Here is a 23,937-nt window from a genome sequence, read left to right as displayed (position 1 = left end):
GTGCTAGTCCAGGCTTGGCTTCAGAAGGGGTGCTACGACCTGGTACTTTTCTTTTACTGCCCCCCTCCTCTCCCGACCTGAACTTGCTGGTCTACTTCACTTGGTCATACGTCGAGAACCAACATGAGCTCCCACACCACCAAAGTCAGCCTGATCACCGCCATCCTCCAAGTATTCGCCAAGTTCCCGCCGACGCTTGTGGAAAAAAGCATGTTCTCAGTTTTGAACCCATATTGAGACGGCGATTGAGGATGAAGGTGGCTACATTGAATAGGTGTCAGCTCTGCTACATAAGCAGAAGTTACCTGAATTGATTTTTTCAATAAAAGTTTTAAGACATCGTTCCGCCATATAAAAGTTCAATATCCTTTTTTTTTTGCTGCAGTAATATCCAATTTGCCTTATTCTGTGTAACTAAAATGATTTAAAAACTTTAACATTTAACTATAATTTTCTATGTTTATTACCCTTAGCAAATTAGGTGCAAACCTTTTATAATATTTGCTAATATTTTTCCTCTGAAGAGATGTATAAACATGGAAAACTCATGGAAATATATTTTACTATACTTTTTTCTTTGTCTTGCATACAATAAAATTTCTATATTTGAAATTTAACTTTTTCAAATCACAAATTTGAAATTCCTAAATTATGAGATATATATATATATATATATATATATATATATATATATATATATATATATTATAATAAATCCTTACTTTATGTTTATGAATGAGCGAGATTGCATATAAATACATTTTGAGAAGGTGTTTTCATATCTAGATGGACAGACCGATAGGTTGGCATTTATGCCGATGGATTGACAGGTTGGCATTTATGCTTTGACAGGTGTATGAACAGGAGTGTTTGTATAACATAAATAGACACATATAGTTTCTAACACATATATTTTTTAGATGATGAATTTCAAATAGTTTGTACACATAAATAGACAATACCTTTTTCATGTAATGATGGACACAGGAGACGGCAGTTATAAAAACACATGATGAGCATGTATTCTTCCACTTAACTGGTTGGTGGCTTTGCGTTCAGGAATTCAAAGGTTCACATTCTAATGTTTCAAAAGTGACCGTCTCGCTTCTAGACGATTGAAACCCATGTCTGGACCCAGACTATCGTCTGACTCTGACTCTCTCAGACTTCTCACTAACTCTCACTTCCTATATTGAGAAATCCATGCATGTCCAGCCAACGTGACCACAATTCACGTGCCATCAACATGTGCGACCTGCACGTTTCCGAATATTCTGATTTCCCATTTTTTCCTTTGTTGTTTTCACAAAGGAATTCAACCTACATATCTAATTTATTTAACCCATATTTTATTATCCACATTCTTTCTAACAATTGAATAGTTTATTTATTATTTATTTCATCAGAATTAACAATTTACTGGACATTCCATTTAAACCTATTGTTCTTTAAAACTTATCTCCCGGGTTCGATTCTCATTTTATTTTCATTTTAACTGAATCTCTTTATTTTTATACTTACATGAAAAGGGGACAGTCCTTATCATGTAACATATAGTGTAATGCAAAAGTATTGGATAAATTACATTTTTCTTCATAACTTTAATTAGGGTTCGAGATTTTACTTAAAAGTTGGTCAGTATATTCCTATTATTCTAACTTATATTTTGGGTAGTAATTGCAAAATCAAAGAAAAGTTTATATTTAAGGAAAAATATAAATTAACAAACACAAAAGTATTGCATATATTGATTTAATATTTGGTTGCAGAACCTTTGTTGCGTTCAACAGCTTCCAATCGCTTTCTATAGTTGCACACATTTTTTTTGCAAAGATATGCAGGTATTTTGCATCATTCTTCTTTGCAGAACTTTTCTAGTTTTGGAATATTTTGTGGATTCTTCTCGTGAACATTGATATTCAATATTTTCCCCAAATTTTCATTAGGTTTAAGGTCTGCAGACTGACTGGGCCAAATAAGAACGTCAATTTCGTTATTTTTGGTTAGTTTGGCAGTTTGAGATTGTTGAGCCAATTAATACCAAACAATTCTCCAGGGGAGCCAATTAATACCAAACAATTCTCTAGGGGAGCCAATTAATACCAAACAATTCTCTAGGGGAGCCAATTAATACCAAACAATTCTCTAGAGGAGCCAATTAATACCAAACAATTCTCTAGAGGAGCAAATTAATATCAAACAATTCTCTAGGGGAGCCAATTAATACCAAACAATTCTCTAGGGGAACCAATTAATACCAAACAATTCTCTAGGGGAGCCAATTAATACCAAACAATTCTCTAGGGGAGCCAATTAATACCAAACAATTCTCTAGGGGAGCCAATTAATACCAAACAATTCTCTAGGGGAGCCAATTAATACCAAACAATTCTCTAGGGGAGCCAATTAATACCAAACAATTCTCTAGGGGAGCCAATTAACACCAAACAATTCTCTAGGGGAGCCAATTAATACCAAACAATTCTCAAGGGAAGCCAGTTAATACCAAACAATTCTCTAGAGGAGCCAATTAATACCAAACAATTCTCTAGAGGAGCCAATTAATACCAAACAATTCTCTAGAGGAGCCAATTAATACCAAACAATTCTCTAGAGGAGCCAATTAATACCAAACAATTCTCTAGAGGGGAGGGGGCAATTAATACAAAGCAATTCTCTAGGGGAGCTAATTAATACCAAATAATTCTCTAGGGGAACCAATTAATGCCAAACAATTCTCTAGGGGAGCTAATTAATGCCAAACAATTCTCTAGGGGAGCTAATTAATGCCAAACAATTCTCTAGGGGAGCTAATTAATTCCAAACAAATCTCTAGGGGAGCCAATTAACACCAAACAATTCTCTAGGGGAGCTAATTAATACCAAACAATTCTCTAGGGGAGCTAATTAATACCAAATAATTCTCTAGGGGAGCCAATTAACACCAAACAATTCTCTAGGGGAGCTAATTAATACCAAATAATTCTCTAGGGGAACCAATTAATGCCAAACAATTCTCTAGGGGAGCTAATTAATGCCAAACAATTCTCTAGGGGAGCTAATTAATGCCAAACAATTCTCTAGGGGAGCTAATTAATTCCAAACAAATCTCTAGGGGAGCCAATTAATGCAAAACAATTCTCTAGGGGAGCCAATTAATGCAAAACAATTCTCAAGGTGAGCCAATTAATGCAAAACAATTCTCTAGGGGAGCCAATTAATGCCAAACAATTCTCTAGGGGAGCTAATTAATGCAAAACAATTCTCTAGGGGAGCCAATTAATACCAAACAATTCTCTAGAGGAGCTAATTAATGCCAAACAAAAAAAAAATATCGCTACAAAGCTAACAAAAATAGGACATAAATTGATCAGCGTTAGCACGCACGAGTAATTTCAGACAAGTTCTTCGTGAGGGTTCGGTTATCGTAGCCGATTAAAGGCTTAATGACACGGGGTTTGAATCCTGTCCTAGTCAGTAACACTGACGAGCCGCAATACGGCAAAGCACATTTCTGTGGATAAGTAATTTATACATAAATCAATTACTAATCTAATGATCGTAGAAACATCGTATAAATGCAATCATTAATAAATGCTTTTTTCATGCGGTAATTAATGCATACTTGAGTGCATATGGTTACATTCATGTGCATGTGTTCATTGCACTGGACACTTCCTGAGGCGATATGCTTCAACAATAACATTAAAAACAGACATGAATTGTTCACAACGCATAACTTTTAACTCTCTCGACAAAGTCCTCCAACATTTCGCCGTCGTTTCTTTGACAGCAAGTTCGAAGCACTCTTGTCTACACACTAGCATGCCACCCGGCGTTGCCCGGTCGTTAAATATGCTTAAATATATTTTAATTCGTGCAGATTTCATGCAGATAACCCTTATCCCTGAGTGGCTTCCGGGCCTTGATAAGCGGTGACCACCGTGTAAAAAAAAAATTATTATTTATAGAGTAAATTCTCTATTGATTATTATTATTATATTGTACCCAATATATATAATAATGATTTCGAAAGTTAAAAAAAAATAATGACTTTGGTGCCATCAACTTGAATCGAAACCAAAACAGCAAGCGCTCCAGCCTTAAAAATTTTAGCAGCCATTGTTACCATCTGAGGTATCGCCGGATGAATAAAAAGAAAAGCTAAGAATTGGACAACTTCAAGATAAATATGTGCATGTACGTATGCTCTAAATTAAGTCCACTTATAAACGTCAAGATCAATGGTTTTTTTTTTTTCATTTTGACTCCTTGGCAGATTAAAAACCAAACGGACAGCGAGTCATATGACCAGTTACCCTATATATCAATTTTCAAGTTTGTTATTGTTGTATTCTGAGACGAGTTTGGTAGACACTTTTCGCACACACACACACACACACACACACACATGCATGCATTGAACATTTCCATATGCTAGAACGTTTTAATCTTAAATGCTATGCAAATATGCAGAATGTAGAAACTATGAATAAACAGAATTAAGCGTAAAGTTAAATGAAGCAATTAATCCAATGGGAAAACAAAAATAAAAATTAATTATTGAACGTTCTTAATATATATATACTAGCAGGGGTGCCCGGCGTTGCTCGGGTGTTTGGAGGTGTATGCTGTGCAAAAAAAAAGCAAAAAAAAAAAACAAAAAAATTGTTAATTTTTTAAAACTTTGACCCCTATTATGACCCCTTAAAATTTATTGTTTCGGGCTCAAATAACTTTATTAAGTTAGATCCAGGTTCAAGGAACCTATATCTAAAATTTCAAGTGTCTAGACCCAAAATTGTCGGAGGAGTTTTGTAGAGTTCTTAAAGGTCAAATCGTTGAAATTTGACCCCTTAACAGCCAAATTTCTGGCTGACACCCGTCACATCGATTTTCCCAAATCTCAGTACCCGGTATTTCAAATTTCGAGTCTATAGACTAAAAATTGACAGAGTTATTGCGTAGGGAAATGTACACAGACAGACAGACACACAGACAGACATGTTCACTTTTATAGATATATAGATTACATTAAAACGAACGTTCATTTATTAATGTCCATAAGTATACCCTTTATGCACGTAATAATATATACAAGTCAGAAAAGCATTTCATCCAAGGCATGAAAATTGTTATACAAAATGTTTTTACTTAGGCTTTAAAAATAAAGGTACACGATTCAATTTGAAATTTATTCATCTTCGAAGTGCACTTTTATAAATTTTACAAAGTAAGGTATAAAAATTTAATTTAAATTGAATCAAAAAATTAGCTTGGATTTATTTTATGTAATGTACATTCTGTTGCACTTTAAAAAAAATCATTGAAAATTTTAGATCTATATCATTAATTGCTAGATGAAAGATGTTTTTAAATTGCAACAATCGAAAAGAGGGGGATAACTTTCGAAAATATCGACGAAAAAAAGCGACCCCTCCCTGTAGAAAAATGCCCAGTTGAGGGTGAAGAAATTAATGTTTTTGGCCAATTTTTCGGCAGTCGTCGTCTGAAGGGTCGAGCTTCAAAACGATACTGATCTTGTGAAAATTCGTCGCCTATGTCGAAAGTTTTAGGCAGCCATGCAAACATACATACATACATCTATATATTGGTAACTCAACTTTTCGACCCAAATCGATTAAAAAGCTTGCCTTGTCTCTGAATACTCTGCATGTAAAATTAGAAATGTTTAGACCAGAAATTGTCTGAGTAATTTGGTAGAGACCGCAGAGGTCAATTGTTTTTAACTTTGACCCCTATTATGAGCCCTTAATACTTGTTTTGGGCTCAAATCAATTTATTAAGTTAGATCCATGTCCAAGGAACCTATATCTAAGATTTCAAGTTTTTAGAAGCAAAATTGGCGGAGGAGTTAAGTAGAGTTCTCAAAGGTGAAATCGTTGAACTTTGACCCCTTAACAGCCAAATTTTTGGCCGAAAACGGATTTTGCCAAATCTCAATATCCTGTATATCAAATCTCGAGTCTGTAGACTTAAAATTGACAGAGTTATTGTGTAGAGAAATGTACAGACAGACAGACAGACAGACACACACACACTTTCACAGATATATCTAATAATAATAAAAAAAAATGTATAGTAAATGAGTGATGTATTTGACAATAAATAGAAATAGAAAGTTGATATATTTACGTTCACTAAATTAGATTAGTTAAATACATGTTTCAAGCTAATTAGGTTTCCGATTGCAGTATTTTAATCTGATAATTAAACGTTAGAGAATATTAAATTTCAAACTTAGAAAAATAAATGGCTTGGGAGGCTGAAATATTAAGTTAAATAATTGATAGAAGTAATTATACGTGATAATTATACGTTGAAAATAATAAATTTTGAACATATATTTAACTAGCGGAGGTGAGGTATGTGGGAGGTAACCCGTTTAAATATTGTAATTTTTTAATATAATGTTTTTTAATCGAAAAAAAAACAACAACAAAAAAAACAGCAAACGTGATGCAAAATAAAGAATAAGCGAACGAAAAAAAAATAGCATAAATAAACCTGCTTAAACGTTTAAATTTCTTTAAAATTCGAAAAAAAAAACAGCGAACGTGATGGAAAACTGTTTTAAAAAAAAACGAACGAAAAAAATGACAAAAATAACCCTGTTTCAATATTAAAACTTTAAAAATCGAAAAAAAAAAATCTAATATCTCGGCTCGAACGTGCAATCTTAAGATAAGAGCGCTTCTACTATAACGACTGGTCTATGATTGCGTGAGCGAAGTTAGGGCGTTTTTTTTTTATATTTAAACTAATTCAAAAAAGAACGTTTTTTTGCGCATGCGTATTTGGCTAAATTTTTATGAAGGAACGATTTTTTGCTACCCCTCCCTGTAGGAAAGTGCCCAGTTTAAATAGATTTTTGCCAGACTAGCCTGGATGCCCGGCATTACCCGGGTGTTTGCAGGTGTGTGTTAAGCAAAAAAAAAAAAAAAAAAAAAAAGTGGTAGTAGGCAGGCAGTCTCGAACCCGTACCGTGAAGGAGTAAAAAAAAAAACATGAAAAAAATGTGACGTTTACTGTTGTGCCTATCTCCAAACCGGAAATGACGTAAGTTTAAATTAAGGCTAAACAATCGAAAAAAGGGGATGGCTTTCGAAAATATTGGTAAAAATAGCGACCCCTCTCCGAAGAAAAATGTCCAGTTGAAGTTGAAGGAATGAATATTTTTTTTGGCCAATTTTTTGATATTTATCGTCCAAAGGGTTGAGCTTCAAAATGATACCAATCTCGTGAAAATCCGTCGCCTCTGTCGAAAGTTTTATACATACATACGAGATTTATATTATAGATTAAAAAAAAGGAATGGTAGGGAAATATTAAGTTAGAATGATGCAAATAAATAGCACAGATATGATTGGCATTAAATCTTTAGATGTAAATTTTATAAATATATAATTTTATAAATATATAATTATAATAATGGAATTTATAGTAAATAAGAGTATTTAAAAAATAAATACAAGTACAGATTGGATTTAATTAATTGGAGTAAATCGTAATACTTAATATATATATACTTGTTAAAAGCTAATTATAAATTTGGATTTAAGTATTTATATATCTAATAATTACAGGTTGAAAATAATATATTTTAGAGTTATACTTTAAATAATTAACAAAAAAAAAAAGAAAAAAACACTGATATAAATTTTGGTGATGAGACGATTCCAATATTTTTCCCAATTCCGATAAAATTACCGATTTCGTACGAAATTCCCGATTCCGATTTTTTATAAATCTCTAATTATTTAACTATAGAATTTATTTTCCCCGATTTTCATAAAAACATGTTAAATATGCAGATATTTTCCTAAACGTCAAAATAAACTTGTGGAGGATGATCTATCGATTTTAGTTTAATTGATAATTTAAAATCAATAAATATTTATCATTTTATTATTACGAGCAATGTAAGATTTTGCTTTAAACAAAATACAATAAAAAAAGACAAAAGAATCGTTTTTGTCATCGGAAAATAGGCATCCATTTTTCCGATTCCGGTACCCCAAAATCATGAAAATGGTGTGTTCAACTGGAGTTTGATAGGCTCACAAATCCTCCGGGACGCTAGAACGCCTTAATAAATAAAAAGGGGGGGGGGATTTGTAGTATTCATGCCGTCCCTCTCAAAGGCGAACTCTTCAACAAAACAAATCATCCAGATTTCTTTCAATACATTTCAATCAGTAAACGGTCACCCCCCCCCCAACCGATTGCTTTTGTTGTTGTTGGGGGAGGGGGGAGATGTTTCTATCGATTTTCTCAGCTATTGTGAAAGAATTCCGCGTTTTATGTTTACGTAGCTTGTTTTTGACATTGTATGAAAAGGCCGTAATTACACGATATTTTAAACGCGCACGCATCTAGCAATACTTACGTGACACTAACTGCGTGGTTCTCAGTCTGACAGAGACGTGGCCATTTTTTTTTTTTTTTTTTAGTATGTAATAACCTTGCACCTGTCGGGTTGAGGTACAATTCTACGTAGTCCTAGGAAGTCTACACTCCCAGGTCGTTACCTCTCCATCTTTTGGGTAGAGTTTATTGTTTTCCTACTGGGGAATGCAGACTAAGCTGCCCAGCGCGCCCCTTCTTTAGGTTGGTCGTTTTTGTTTTACGGCATATCAACCCCTTTTCAGAGAGTCGAAGGCAAGTTTCGACTTGGAGCAGATGGGTAGATGAGGTGATCAATAGACCAACGAGCATAGCTTCGACCGACGCCTAAGATGTGGATGTTGGCATTTTCCGCAATAGTGTCACACACACATCCAGAGCTCAACTTTAGTCGGGGGCATCAAAAAAAAAAATAAATGGTAATACCTGTCGGGGGATGAAAAAAAAATAAATAAATGGTAATACCTGGTAAGATAAGCATAATAAAAAGAGAATGTAATGCTTGCGAGTATGACATCATGGAAACAGAAAAGATACTAAGCGAGCGCGCGTGTGCGTGCGATTTATTTCGAACACCAAAGTTGTTGAAACGATTCCGTTGAACATAAGAACTAAATTTACAAGCTTTATTTTTTTCTTTATAAAATAAAAGCCCGGGAAATTCTTACACAAGTGAAAGATCTGTCTGTCTGTCTCTCTTATACATATATGCGTGAAAAACTATGTAATACATTAGAAAGATTTGTGTGAGATAGAAATGTGTGTGCGTGAGAAAGAGAAAATTGCGTGTGCGTGAGAGAGAGAAAGAAATATGTGAGAGAGAGGTGCGTGTGAGAGAGAGAGAGGTGCGTGTGAGAGAGAGAGAGAGGTGCGTGTGAGAGAGAGAGAGAGGTGCGTGTGAGAGAGAGAGAGAGGTGCGTGTGAGAGAGAGAGAGAGGTGCGTGTGAGAGAGAGAGAGAGGTGCGTGTGAGAGAGAGAGAGAAGTGCGTGTGAGAGAGAGAGAGAGAAGTGCGTGTGAGAGAGAGAGAGAGAAGTGCGTGTGAGAGAGAGAGAGAGAAGTGCGTGTGAGAGAGAGAGAGAGAAGTGCGTGTGAGAGAGAGAGAGGTGCGTGTGTGAGAGAGAGAGAGGTGTGTGTGTGAGAGAGAGAGGTGCGTGTGAGAGAGAGTGAGGTGCGTGTGTGTGTGTGAGAGAGAGAGAGAGGTGCGTGTGTGAGAGAGAGAGAGGGGTGCGTGTGAGAGAGAGAGAGGGGTGCGTGTGTGAGAGAGAGAGGGGTGCGTGTGTGAGAGAGAGAGAGGGGTGCGTGTGTGAGAGAGAGAGAGGGGTGCGTGTGTGAGAGAGAGAGAGGGGTGCGTGTGTGAGAGAGAGAGAGGGGTGCGTGTGTGTGAGAGAGAGAGGGGTGCGTGTGTGTGAGAGAGAGAGGGGTGCGTGTGTGTGAGAGAGAGAGGGGTGCGTGTGTGTGAGAGAGAGAGAGGGGTGCGTGTGTGTGAGAGAGAGAGAGGGGTGCGTGTGTGTGAGAGAGAGAGAGGGGTGCGTGTGTGTGAGAGAGAGAGAGGGGTGCGTGTGTGTGAGAGAGAGAGAGGGGTGCGTGTGTGTGAGAGAGAGAGAGAGGGGTGCGTGTGTGTGAGAGAGAGAGAGGGGTGCGTGTGTGAGAGAGAGAGAGAGAGGTGCGTGTGTTAGAGAGAGAGAGGTGCGTGTGAGAGAGAGGTGCGTGTGAGAGAGAGGTGCGTGTGAGAGAGAGAGAGAGGTGCGTGTGAGAGAGGGGTGCGTGAGAGAGGGAGGGGTGCGTGTGAGAGGGAGGGGTGCGTGTGAGAGGGAGGGGTGCGTGTGAGAGGGAGGGGTGCGTGTGAGAGGGAGGGTGCGTGTGAGAGGGAGGGGTGCGTGTGAGAGGGAGAGGGGTGAGAGAGAGAGGTGCGTGAGAGAGGGAGAGGTGCGTGAGAGAGAGAGAGGTGCGTGAGAGAGAGAGAGGTGCGTGAGAGAGAGAGAGGTGCGTGAGAGAGAGAGAGGTGCGTGAGAGAGAGAGGTGCGTGAGAGAGAGAGAGGTGCGTGAGAGAGAGAGAGAGGTGCGTGAGAGAGAGAGAGAGGTGCGTGAGAGAGAGAGAGAGGTGCGTGAGAGAGAGAGAGAGGTGCGAGAGAGAGAGAGAGAGAGGTGCGAGAGAGATGAGAGAGAGGTGCGTGAGAGAGAGATGAGAGAGAGGTGCGTGAGAGAGAGAGATGAGAGAGAGGTGCATGAGAGAGAGAGAGACAGAGGTGCATGAGAGAGAGGTGCGTGAGAGAGAGAAGTGCGTGTGAGAGAGAGAGAAGTGCGTGTGAGAGAGAGAGAAGTGCGTGTGAGAGAGAGAGAAGTGCGTGTGAGAGAGAAGTGCGTGTGAGAGAGAAGTGCGTGTGAGAGAGAAGTGCGTGTGAGAGAGAGAGAAGTGCGTGTGAGAGAGAAGTGCGTGTGAGAGAGAAGTGCGTGTGAGAGAGAGAAAGAGAGATATGTGTGCAAGAGAAAGAGAGATATGTGTGCGAGAGAAAGAGATTGCTGAAAGAGAAGGGAATGTAAGAGAGGAGGGAGAGAAATGCTAGAGAGAAAGAGAGAGAGAGAAAGGAAAATGTCAGAAAAACAAAGAGAGGCGGAAATACGGGAGAAACAAGGATATGCGAGAGAAAAAGAGAGAAACGTGAGAGAAAAATAAGAGAGAGACGAAGAAATATATAAGATATTGGTAACGAAAGATATTGGTAACGAAAGATATTGGTAACGAAAGATATTGGTAACGAAAGAGGGGAAACGCGAGAGCGAAACTTTACGGCAGTCTTTTCTTTTTTCTATTTTAAATCAGTACATCGAATCAGTGAAAACTTTTTCAATGTTGGTTCGATGTCTTATCCAAAAACCTTTTAGTAACATCACCCAATGCCGCCACCCAGAATAAGGGCGGAAAAATGCGTCAATCGATAAAAATCGATAAGTAGAGACACTATTAAATGGCGGTAATCATCGCATATCGATTCGATCGGGCCGATCAATAATCGCTCTGTTCTCTCTAATTATTCACCCAAATGGACGAGGCCCGCGTGCGCAACAGGAGGTCGTATCCCTTGGAGATAAAAAAGAAAAAAGAAAAGTGATTTCATCGATGCAACAGAAAAAAATATTGTACGAGGTGCCGTAAACAAGTTTCCAGATTTTACAGACATTTACAATTGTCGTAAACTCTTGAAAAGTCAATATGTTATTGCTCTACATCTTATGAGATGACTGATCAATTTTTATGATTCCAGGTTCAAAGCCGGAATTGTAATACACCCTACTAAAGCCCAATTGTCACAGCTGGTAAATTTTAACAATGTAATCTGCACGTGAGGACACTTTAGAAGAACGATATGCAATAAAATTCTGTTTTAAACTTTGAAAAAATGCCATAGAAACGTATGGAATGCTTCAGACTGCTTTTAGGCCATCTTGCATGAATCAAGCATCAGTTTTTGAGTGGCATAAGAGATTAAAGGAAGGCAGGGAGTTTGTGAGGAATGATGAGAGGGGAGGGAGGAGTAACGAAATTAGAACACTAGAATTCATTGGGAAAATAAACAATTTTATTGCTAAGGACCGTCGTGTGTTTATAGAGTCAATATGTGCATGGTTTGATGTCAGTGTGGGAACTGTATACACAATTATTCGCAAGGAACTGAAGATGCGGAAGATTTGCGCATAAGCATCAGTCAACAACTCCATCCTTGTCACAGACTATTTGACCAAGATTGGCATCAAGACAATTCCTCATCCTCCCTATAGTCCAGACCTTGCTTTATGTGGCTTTTGGTCATTAACTAAGCTCAAGGAAAAACTTAGAGGCTGATGTTAGGAGACAATTGAGGAGATCGAGAAGGCTGTTACGAGGGTCACTGACACGCTCACACAAGAGGACTTTCATGGAGCCTTCCAGCAGTTGTTGGAATGGTACAACAAGTGCATTGCAGTCGGAGGAGATTACTTCAAAAGGGACTAAAGTTTCATGTGCGTACTATTAATAAAAGTGCTTATACGAAAAAAGTCTGGAAATGTACTGAAGTCACCTTGTAGATCTTCCAGTCGGTGGTTTTTCGGCTACAAACTCTTCAGAGTGTAGGCCATTGTTGAGATGACTTTTTCTCCGTGGCTGAGATACAGCTCTGTGCAGTTCTAAGTGGACTACCTTTTCAAGCTTTGCTCTTTCACTATTTGAGAAGGTTTTAGTTCATTGCTAATCACTTGAACTTAAATTTATCGGAAATGGTTTGGGGAGATTTTAGATAAGGGCGTTTCCTTCAATAATTATAAGAAATCTTCACTACCAGCAATAGCAATGGCCAAGAACACATTACCCGAAAGTACTTCCTATAAACTCCTCAGCCTAACGTTTACAGGGAACATGAACTGGAATAAATACATTGAGAGCATTGCCAAGGCTGCTGCGAAGAAGGTGGGCTCTCTCTACTGTGCTAGAAAGCTACTTATGCCTTAAAGTATCTCATGTATGGAGTACTGTTGTCACATTTGGGCTGGTGTATCTGCTACTTGTCTCTCACTCCTTGACAGGGTTCAAAAGAGAGTCGCAAACCTGATAGGTCCTGACCTGTCATCTAAGCTTAGGCCTCTGTCCCGTCGACGAAATGTCGCATCCCTCTGCCTGTTCTACGAGTACTTTAACAGTGAATGCTCTGACGAACTGAAATCACTTGTACCCCTCAACGTGAATACCCCCGACAAACCCGACAAGCAGCTAAATCCCACCCCTTCACAGTAGAGATCCCTAGGTGTAAGAAAGCATTCTGCTCCAATAGTTACTTGCACAGAACAGCTAGACTTTGGAACTCCCTTCCGTGATTCTGCTTTTCCAACTGTACTGATATGCAGAAGTTCAAGTGTAATGTGAACAGACATCTTGCTACTCATCTCGCTTCATCATACCCCTGCAACTTATACTCCCGATAGTAGCCCCTTACTCCAAAGTGGCACTGTGCCTTGTTTGGAGTGAAAATTGAATTTAAAAAAAAAAAAATTGGATTATTTGAACTACTCGTCTTATCTTGGATGCTATCAATATTTTCATGCAATCTCCGACCATCTTCACATCTCTTGTTGAACTCAGATATCTGTATGGAATTTCGAATACAGCTATGAATAAACTAGCTGTATATACCCGGCATTGCCCGGTGGAAGCATTGCCGGGCGGAGGGATTAGTCGCATACTATTTAAGATGCGCTGAATATCATAACTTGTTACGAAAAGTGACCACACGTTGGATTTAGCGAAGCATAAAACGCATTCATTTTGGTCTATGAAAATCAAACGCGAAGTAACTCTCATAGCTTAAACGGGAAAAAAACTCATAGCTTCAGTAAATAAACTTACTTCCGGTTTTAAACGCAATTGTTGTCAGCTATTAATAATTGAAAATTAAATATAAATCAATTTTAAATAATATTTCTAAATAGAACAAGTAAAACGATTCTATCACAGCACATAGTTAATATCATCGAGCTAATTATTAAAATCGATTTTCTTTAATGTAATATGCAAATGGGGTTACTCCTGAATGTAGATTTATTTTGAATAAATAGTATATATAGAAATCATGCTGGGATAAAAGCACATATAAGTCCGTTTTCAGTAGGAAAATAAATTTGTGTAACAGTATCTTTTGTATATATTAACTTTATTTTATATATATATATATATATATATATATGTTTTATCGTTATTTCCATGGCAGGTGCTCGTCTGAACTCCAATCTCTAGTCCCACCTCACCAATCTTTCACAAAAAACACACGTCTAGCTGAATCCACTGTCAAAAATTTTCCCCACTCTTTATCTGTGCCTAAATCAAAACGTAGATTCCATGAACAAAGCTTCTTTCTTAGAACTGCACGGCTGTGGAACTCTGTTCCGTCTGCCTGCTTCCCGCCTGACTACAACCTGGATGTCTTCCAAGTCCAACGTTAACAAATTCCTAATGAACCGCCCCTTTAAGTAAACACTTCATTAAATCTCCACACTAACGTACTGTACTTGCAATAACCCTTATCCCTGAGTGGCTTCCGGACCTTGATAAATGGTGAACACCGTGTAAAAAAATATATATATACATTATATATATATATATATATATATATATATATATATATATACACACACACACACAAGAGGCTCCTTCAGTCTTTGACAGACTATGGATACCCCACCATAGGGGTGCCTACACGCGAAATTTTTGCGGCAGGAGCTGCGCAATCTCCAACCACACTTCTCCTGAGTCGACATTGTTAAATACCAATGGCAAGTGCAGTGTATGTTCAAGACGACTGGAAACAAATGCCGAGATAAGCAGAGAGCACATACAGCGCCTAGAATTCCCAAATGGTCACTCATCTGGTAATTACCAGGCTCAACGTTGCTTAACTTCGGTGATCTAAGTTAAGCAATGCTGAGCCTGGTCAGTACTAAAATGGGTGACCATTTGGGAATTCCAGGTGCTGTATGTGCTCTCTGCTTATCTCGGCATTTGTTTCCAGTTGTCTTGCACTTCTCCTTATCACTAGACTCAAGCAGTGTCAATTCAGAAGTATGGTTGAGGATTATGCAACCGTTGTCTCACAATTACCTGCACAGCTACTCTTACAGGGAGTATCCGTTGTGTCTTGAGACTGAACGGAGCCATCGACCGATCTTATATATATATATATATATATATATATATATATATATATATATATATCACATAGATTCAAACAAGCAAGGACGCCCGGAGTGTCCACAGAGTTTAATAATATAGATAATCAAATTTAAAAAACGCGTGTTTCTAGATTTCAGAACTAAATTTCAATAATATAAAAGATATATCTCCCGTAGCCAATCGCAGTGACATTTCATGCAACATTTCACGTACACAATGGCGAAATGGGAATTGATCCACTTAAACAGAATTTGAATCATACATTTGAAATACGAATACTTACTTCCATTCGAGATTATATATATATATATTTGTTTATTCAATTTTCACCCCAAACAAGGCACAGTGTCACTTTGAAGCAGGGGGCTACTATTAGGGACTTAATTAGCGGGTTCATTATGAAGGGAGATGAGTAGAAAGATGTTTGTTAACATTACACTTGAACTTCTGCATATCAGTGCAGTTGGGAAAGCAGAATCCCGGAAGGGAGTTCCAAAGACCCGCAGTTCTGAGGAAGAAACTATTGGAGTAAAAGGCTTTCTTGCACCTAGGGATCTCTACTGTAAAGGGATGAGACTTATATATATAACATCTATGATATAAATATCACCTGTCTGTTTAAATCAATGTATGTATGTATGTATATCTGCCTAAAACTTTTGAGAGACGCGTCGGAATGTGACGAAACCAGTATCGTTTTAAACTTTGAACTTTCGGACGACAAATATCGAAAAATTGGCCAAAACCATTAATTCCTTCATCCTCAACGGGGCAGTTTTCTACAAGAAAGGGTTATTTATATAGTAGCTCTATTGTTTCTGCCCATTTCTTAGTACAGGCCAATAAGTCTTCTGTTAAATAGAGAAGTAATCAACCATCTCAGCAAAAATAACTTTCTTAGTGGCAGTCACAAAAAAAAAAAAAAAAAAAAAAAACGGGAGAAAAGATTCAAAGTTCCCCAAAGAGAAAGGAGTCTGTCTCTATTCCGGTGCGTCAACCTTCTTTGTGCCGGCAAAAGGAAACATCAAAAGCATTGTTTCTCTTTAGGGAACTTTGAATCTTTTCTCCCGTCCCCCCCCTCGTTGTGCCAATATTTTAATCGTTTTTAAACGTTAATAAATGTATTTTAGTGTCCCCGTACTTTTGGCACATTCAATAAGTTCCCCATTAGAATTCTTTATTTTCGACATAATATTATTTTGTACGCTATCGATTTTCTCCTGATCAGATGATAGCCGAAAGAGCTCTCGAGAAACTTCCGCCTATTTTATTCAAAATTGTATATAAATTCTGTACCTCCAAACATTTAAATATCTTCGGAAGCGGTACACTCAACACCAAATTGACATATATATATGTGTGTGTGTGTGTGTGTGTGTGTGTGTGTGTGTGTGTGTGTGTGTGTGTGTGTGTGTGTGTGTGTGTGCGTGGGTGTCTAGCAATAATAATGTATATAATAGTCTGCTTGTTTCTTTGTTAAAAAAAGCCAATCTGACAACGTTGTACAAGAATATGAGAGTGACCTCCATTTCATGTAGCCTCGTTTTCGAATATCCCAATAATATGTGATCGTTATTGTAATGGCGTGAGAAAGAAACTCATAATTATTTCGATGTGCAGTAGTTCTTCAGTGAAGAGAAAAAAATATTTGAACAGTTATGTAAAAGGGAACATTCAAAATAAACAGGGCAAAAATGAACAGTGTCTGCTAAGAGGTGCTGAAACTGAAAATATAAATTAAAGATTTTCTCATTTGTATTAAACTATGTAGCACAATATTGTTTTCTGAGAATTTATTAGTTTTTATTAATTTATCACATTTGGGGCAGTTTTATATTTAAAATACAATGTGTAGTACTAGCAGGGGGGAAGGCGCCCAGCTTTGTCCTATCATAAAATATGCTTAAGTATGATATTTAAATTTATCCAGATTTCATATATATTATTGGGGGGGGGGGTATCCGGCTTTGCCTGGTCGTAAAATATGCTTAAATATGATATTTTAATGTGTACAAATTTCGTCTATCTTATTATAGAGTTGTGATTTCAAAAGTAAAAAAAAAAAAATATTTGGGTGCCATCAGCTAGAATCGAAACCGGCTAAAGACCCATAAAAGAACAGCCCATAAAAACTGCAATAACCTGAGGCCTTTAGTGCTTCTCTGCGATTTTTAGTTTCGGAGGAGATAAAGTTTGAAAAATATAGAGACAGACAGACAGACATATAACCTTTTATATATTATATTTTTATAAAAGTTTTAACACCTATTTGCCGTTTTATATACTTTTCTGTCCCCCCTCCCCCCGCCGCCAAAAAAAAAAAAAAAAAAAAAAAAAAAAAAAAACCTAATATTTTGCACTATCCAGAAAAATATCAGTTTTATCAAAACATTTGTTGGTGAAATATATTCCTCATTCGGTGGAAGTTCAACAGGTCCTGCCAGTATCTAATATAGTATTAAGTCCCATACATTGTTGGATATTTATTAAAAGGCGTTTTATTTAGAGTACAACCCCCAGTATGAATTCAGAATATTCAGACCTAGGTCGGACCCTCTTATAATTCCAATGTTGGTTCACAGCAATTAAATGATATTAATTCAGCTAAAATTCAGAAAATAGGCTTCACAACAATGGCTAAAATACAATACTGCCGCGTTTCTGATGTTTTTGAGATGAGGAATGGTTATTCGTATTATTTAGATTCTTTGGACTACTGTCCTCATATCGCGTGTCACTTTTCACAACGTTTCGGTCGATGTAACCTCCGGGCTTCTTCAGGTGTAATCTTATCAAATTCGACAATGTTTCTGTCAAACTCGAGAATTTCGACGAAATTTCAAACAAAACCCTTTATTTACTTAACGAAGGTGGGGAGGCATCATGCTCTTGTTTTCTTTCGTGCTACGGTGGTTAAAGCACTTGGAAAAATCAATTGTAAAGTGGGTGACTGAAACATACAGTTGCGAATTACTCAAGATCTCTATCCAGTCATAACAGATAGAACAATAACATGCTACTCCTGTGAAGTAAATAAAGGGTTCCGTTCAAAATTCCATCCAAATTCCCGAGTTCGACAAGATACGCCTGAAGGTCGGAGGTGAGATCGACCTAAACACTTAAAATGAGAACAGTGATTGGATGAATCCAAATAATACGAACATTAATGTCAGATTCAAATCAATAAACAGCACCAAGTTACATTCAGTACTGAGACACTACCTTTCATTCAATATCTTTCCAACGTTCAATTGCTATGGCTAATAACATCCTTTCTGAAAGTACAATATTCAAACTCATCGACCCAACATTCATAGGAAACAAAAATTTCAAAAAAATACATAGAAGAAAGTGCCAAGTCTGCTGTAAAACAGTTGACTATATACCAAGCTAGAAAAATTCTCACATCTGTGCGTCTGTATATATATATATATATATATATATATATATGTGTGTGTGTGTGTGTGTGTGTGTGTGTACTTTAATGAGTGAATAGTTACTTTGTATGTATGTGCGTGTGCATATATATATGGGTGAATAGTTACTATATATATATATATATTAATGGGTGAATAGTTACTTTGTTTGTATGTATGTATGCATAAAGTTATGAAAATATATATGGCAATTAAGCTACACAGAATATTCCACGTTTCATTCTGGTGAGAATTCGTCAGGCATAACTTATTACCTAGCTCTACCTATGTATTGAGCACTGTTGAAGTAAATATTGATAAATTTACGCATAAAATTATATCTTCGTATATTAATTTATGTGATTGAATGAAGTAATCATTATATATATATATATATATATATATATATATATATATATATATATATATACACACACACAAAATAACCATTCACCCATTGATGGAGTAATGTTGTCACATTTGGGCTGGTACACCAACCACTAACCTTCCTCTCCGAGACAGGGTCTAAAGAAAAGAGTCTATTCTAATTGGTCTCACACTGTCTATCAAGCTTCAATCTCTGTCCCATCGCCACAATGTTGCATCTTTGTGCTTGTTTATAGAAGTAATTCAATGGAACGTGCTCTGGTGAACTTACCACACTTGTGCCTCCTCAATGTAAATACCCCCCCCGACAAAGCTGACAATCAGCAAAATCCCACTCCTTCACTTTAGCTGTTTGCAGATTCCATAAAGCTTTCTACTCTAAAAAGCTCATTTCCTTAATTGCTTGCCTTTGGAATTTCTTCCCTGCTCCCCATTTTCTCAACTGTACAAACACGTAGCAATTTACATGTAATGTCAAAATCTCGCTGCATAAGTCACCAGTTAGTATGCCCTTATAAATCCGGTCCTAATTCACAGTAACCCTTTATGTTTTGGTGGCGCTGTACCTTGTTTGGGTTGAATACAAAGGTTATTTAAAAAAGGTCAAGTTGCATGCAGCCACATCGCTTCTCATGCACTCTAGTCAGATTTTTCCTGGCTATCCAAACGCGTTATTCCATTGATGCCAGAAGTGGCATGTTGTACATGGCTGAACTACTTGAGAAGCTGAATGCACAAAGCCACACAGTCAACAACTTCCCCTATTTCTATCTGTGCTTAAAAGTATATGCAAATTCCATTAACAAAGTTTCTTTGCTAGAACTGCCTGCCTATGAAGCTCTATACTGCAGCACTGCTTTCCAGCTGACTACAACATGGTCATTGTCAAGTCAAAGGTAAGTTCTTGTTGAGCCGTTCTCTTAAATAATCCAATTTTACACCATTGCATATAATTACGGTGTTGTCTTGCCGATTTCCTGACAACCGTTAACCGTTATCCTTGAATGGGTTTCTGGCATTGATAAGCGGCGACTCCCTCTTAAAAAGGTTCCTTATATCTTAGTGGAGTCTAAGTAAAAAAAAAAAAAAAAAAAAACTAAATGAAAACAATAGAGGTGGAACATTCATTCATTAACAGGGCAACGGGTACTTGTACAGTTTAATCAACACATTCAAAAATGAAAATATCGAAAAAAGGTTATATTGTACGTATCCGTTTTGGACTAAAGATCTAAAAAAAAAAATTTCATTTCATTTGATCAAGTAGTTTCTATTTTACAGCAGAAAAACACGTTTTTTATGAGAGCACATTGAAGTCAGCCATTATGAAATTTGTTGAACACGCCACGGGGAGATAACTCCAGTTTAAGCGCCGACACTCCCTCCCCATCTTTGTTACTAGCTTTTCTTCTTAAAAATCGAACATTTTTGCTCGGTATCATAATATAACATATTTTTCGCCGTAAAATAAAAACTACTTGATGAAATTAAGTGAAATTTTTTTTTTGGAGAACTTCGTTCCATAACGAATACGTAACAATATAACCTTTTTTTTTTCGATATTTTCATTTTTTAACGTCTTGATTAAACTGTACAAGTACCGGGCAACGAATATACAAAGGAAATGGCTATCATATATTTTTATACAACCCCACGCCACACAACCATCAGCAAATAGATAAAATGAATGTGAACAGGCAAGACTGGGGCCACTTTAAACACTTTTAACTGGCGATAGTGGTTGGGTCACAAACACTTGAAACAAGCTCATTGAGTGGTAGGTATGTTTTACAAAGGTAGATTGTTGGACAAGAAAAAAAAAAACAATGCGTTTTCTTTCTTTCTTTTTATGATGGTGATACGCCTCAGCCCCGGGGGGTGGGGACAAAGTGGGACACTTTTGATTAAAAAAAACATAAATCACATACGTGCAAGACAACACCGTAATGATATGTAGGGGTGTGTGCTGATCCCGAAAATGTAAAAATATTTTAACTCCTCCCTTCAATTAAAAATTCAATAAATGTGGCGCTTCTACACTATTGGGCCGAGATTTTGTAGTCGATTAATAGAGTTTTCAGATAATAAAAAACAATGGTTTCAACTGTTTTTTTTATTTGTTTTTGTTTTTTTTTGTCAATTCTAATAAGTTACAATGTTAGCTTCCAAATTATTCAATCGAAATTACCTGAATATTACTGAATTATTAAAAAAACAACAACAAAAAAAACTTCAATCGTGTTAGCAGGTGAAAAATTGCCGCCATCTTGTTTAAATCAATTGTTACCTTCCTTTAGAACTCTCCTGTGTCTTACGATCGTTTTCATCAAATTCTGTTTTTTTTTTGTTTGTTTTTTTACTATCTTTTCGATAAATATTTGTCTACCTTATCGATTTTCGTAATTTTGGGATATAATCATCTTAAAAATATGAGGAATACGTAGATATCATTGTTTTCATGTGAAATTCAGTTTTACGATTTCCGAAATTTCGTCCCAATAGTGTAGAAGCGCAACAAATTTTAACAACATTGAAGAAAAAAATTTGATTATTCGGACTACTGTTTTCATCTTGGATGTTATTCGCACACCATAAAGATGATGATGATCATCATCATCACGATTTACAATAAAACGGTCCGTTAAATCAATTAGAAGATTAAGTTGAGACCAAAGCAAACGAAAGCTAAATCCAATTTAATCAGTAGATATAAAGATAAAAGCGGTTTAAATTAGGTTAATTACTTTCGGAACAGACAAAAATTGTTGATGTTTTTCACTGCAAATACAAACAAATAAAAATTAGTTTTAAATTTAAGAGAATAAAACAAAAACGAAATTTTCTATTTCTCTCTGTTCTCTTTCCACGCTTGCAAAAAAAAAAAAAAAAAAAATTGAGAAATGTTAAAAATGCGCCGCCATTTTAAAACTTTACTTACATTTCGGACGACACAAAGGAAATATTTTTAACGATGCATAATGTTGTAACCCGAGTATCAGTATAAACGTATCTATGTTGCAGAAGAAGATCCCCGGAGAGTGAGGTAAATAATCAATTTGGACAGAAAACGTGACCAAATGTGCGGAATCTTCGTGTGGTCGAGTAACGGCAAAAAAAAAAAAAAAAAAAAAAAAAAAATCGGTCACAAGTCTATGCAAGACCCGGGAGATGACATCAAAGCTAGGTCAAATTTTAGGACGTAAAATAATAAGATACAAAGGAGAGAGTGAAAGGAGTGCTAACAGTCTTTTGCTCACCACCACCGCCAACAATACATTGTAGTCTACATTGCACTGCAGAGAACGTACAGTTAATTTTATATTATTTTTTTATATAATGGCTTGAATTAAAGTTTAAAACATAAAAGTTAAGTCACTGTTTTCTCAAAGAATTTACTGTTGATTTTATATTATTTTTTACTTGAATTAAAGTTTAAAAACATGCAGAAATAAGTACACTCACCAAAAATTAGAACTAAAATGATCAAGTAGAATATTAATCTATATATCTATAAAAGTGAACGGGTCTGTGTGTGTGTGTGTGTGTGTGTGTGTGTGTGTGTGTGTGTGTGTGTGTGTGTGTACATTTCCCTACGCAATAACTCTGTCAATTTTAAGTCTACAGACTCGAAATTTGATATACAGGATACTGAGATTTAGGAAAATCTTTGTGATCGGTTTTTGGCCAGAAATTTGACTGTTAACGGAGTCAAAGTTCAACGATTTGACCTTTGAGAACTCTACCCAAACCCCTCCGACAATTTTGGGTCTAAACACTTGAAATTTTAGATATAGGTTTATTGGACATGGATCTAACTTAATAACTTTATTTGAGCCCAAAACAATACATTTTAAGAGGTCATAATAGGAGTCAAAGTTAAAAAAATTGACCTTTTTTTTTTTTTTTTTTTTGCTCAACATATACATCCAAACACTCGGGCAACGCTGGGCTGAAATATTAGTTACAAATAAATCAATGTTTTCGTAAGCTGCAGTTTTATCGTATTACGTAATATTGAAGATTAATATAAAAACAAGAGAGGTAATGACGTTCGTCTGTAATTACTCATTAATTTCATGTTCGTTTCCTTTCAATAATTTTTGTTAGTTTGCTATCTGTAATTATTTACTATTTATTTGTTTGAAAAAAAAAATCATTTTTATTTGGTTTTAAATAAAAGATTGACTTATCTCCCCCGTTTAACAGGTAATTCTGGTACTTCCGCTTTTATTAATGGCGGATTCAAATCGATTTTTATCTATAATATAAATCTCACCTGTCTGTTTAAATGTATGTATGTATGTATGTTTGAATGTCTGCCTAAGACTTTCGACAGAGGCGACGGATTTTCACGAGATTGGTTTTGAAGCTCAACCCTTTGGACGACAAATATCGAACACTTGGCTAAAAACACTAATTTCTTCACCCTCAACTGGGCACTTATCTACACGGAGGGGTCGCTTTTTTCGCCGATATTTTCGAAAGTCATCCCCCTCTTTTCGATTGTCTAGCCTTAATTTAAACCTACGTCACTTCCGGTTTGGCGATGGGCGCAACGGCAAAGACGACACTTTTTTCACGTTCTTTTCCTCCTTTGTACTACGGGTTCGAGTCTGCTTGTCTACTACCACTTTTTTTTTTTTTTTTTTTTGCTCAGCACACACCTCCAAACACCCGGGTAACGCCAGGAATAGGCTAGTCATTAATATAACGTTCCAGTCGATTTTCAACTTTACTTTTTTCTTATTTTGGCGAGTATACTTATTTCTGAATAATACATACGTATATCAATAAGTTTTTAGTTGGAATGTGATCTTCACTTATGCCCAATAACATTGAGATTTTTATTGCAGACAGTAGCTAGTCTTCACAAATATTCACCCATTTAGCATTCACCAGGTTCAACGCTGCTTAACTTTAAACGCTCGAACGAGGACCAGAGTGTCAACGTGATGTGTTATTTCTTTTATTAGAACTTTCTTGGGACCAAGAATTTCCGCATTCTTTAC

The 23,937-nt window shown here is 36.6% G+C and overlaps 1 protein-coding gene across 2 annotated transcripts in view; it reads right to left on the bottom strand.

The window, feature by feature from the left end:
• The window catches only part of LOC145260623 (uncharacterized), a 304,980-nt gene that overhangs the window by 232,053 nt on the left and 48,990 nt on the right, over window positions 1-23,937 (bottom strand). Inside the window, exon 1 of one of the 2 annotated variants that reach the window (XM_080118935.1) lies at window positions 21,867-21,999. The exons of the other annotated variant lie outside the window; for it this stretch is intronic. The gene's annotated coding sequence lies outside the window, so the exon portion shown is untranslated. Of the gene's footprint in view, window positions 1-21,866; window positions 22,000-23,937 lie in introns of those variants that run through there. 2 annotated transcript variants of the gene reach the window in all.

This window comes from Euprymna scolopes, chromosome 36 (genome assembly GCF_053919585.1).
Source record: "Euprymna scolopes isolate OS-2025 chromosome 36, ASM5391958v1, whole genome shotgun sequence".
Lineage (NCBI taxonomy): Eukaryota > Metazoa > Mollusca > Cephalopoda > Sepiida > Sepiolidae > Euprymna > Euprymna scolopes.
The sequence above is the reverse complement of the archived record's forward strand: the minus strand, read 5'-3'. Positions and strand labels throughout refer to the sequence as shown.